Genomic DNA, 827 nt, shown 5'->3' with positions numbered 1-827 from the left:
CATAATATAGGCAAGCCAACCTCTTCCCTTGCCTCTAGGGGTCGAGCTCATCCTTCTAGGAGCTGTTTCAACTAATTCTAAACTGAGCACTAAAATCTAGGCAGTCAAAACAACTTGCCTCTATAAACTTGGAAACCAGTTCATACATTCAATTTTTACCCTTTACATGCAAGAATCTTCTAGAAGAGTTAAACAAGAGTAAAAATATCCAAAAAGTGTCACAATTACATCCAAGAGGACCACCATCCACCTCAAAAAGTCAAACTGGAGCCAAACTGCGTTTTCTGGGCTGAACTGGTCAAATCTGGCAAAGTTTCCTCAACGGGTCGCGCACTTTGGAGCTCTGTTTGGAGGCCTTCCCGGTGTCAGAATTAGGTGCAGGATAGCTCGTTGGAAAGGTCTCTGAGTCTACTTTCCAACCCAACTAGAATTTTTGGATTTGGAGGTCATTTGCCTAGTCAAAGTTCAATTCTCCAAGACTGCTTCTGCAACTCAAAAAAGGGGCAGAAAGTCAAATTTTGCCTGTATTTTGACCTTTTGGAGGCCCAAAACTCCATAAAAACTCAAGTCCATCCATAGGCATGTGTAACTTTGCATGAAAAATCTAGAAATGTTGAGTTTTTTCAAAACGGAGCTACGATGACAAAGGGTCTCACCGGGGGTGAGACCCGTTGAGAAGCCAAAACCTGTAAATTTCCCAAAAATACCAAAATTACCCAAAATTCTCAAAAAAATTTGGGATTTGTGCTGTAGCTGATGCTAGTGAGTGCCATGATCTTTGAGGGATGCCTCAGCCAAGATACGGAGTGGATTGGTCTTCTTCCTCC

The sequence above is a fragment of the Pinus tabuliformis genome, chromosome 3_2, assembly GCF_031772625.1.
Source record: "Pinus tabuliformis cultivar Carrire ecotype Pingquan chromosome 3_2, CPIR1, whole genome shotgun sequence".
Classification (NCBI taxonomy): Eukaryota; Viridiplantae; Streptophyta; class Pinopsida; order Pinales; family Pinaceae; genus Pinus; species Pinus tabuliformis.
Note: the sequence above shows the minus strand (reverse complement) of the source record.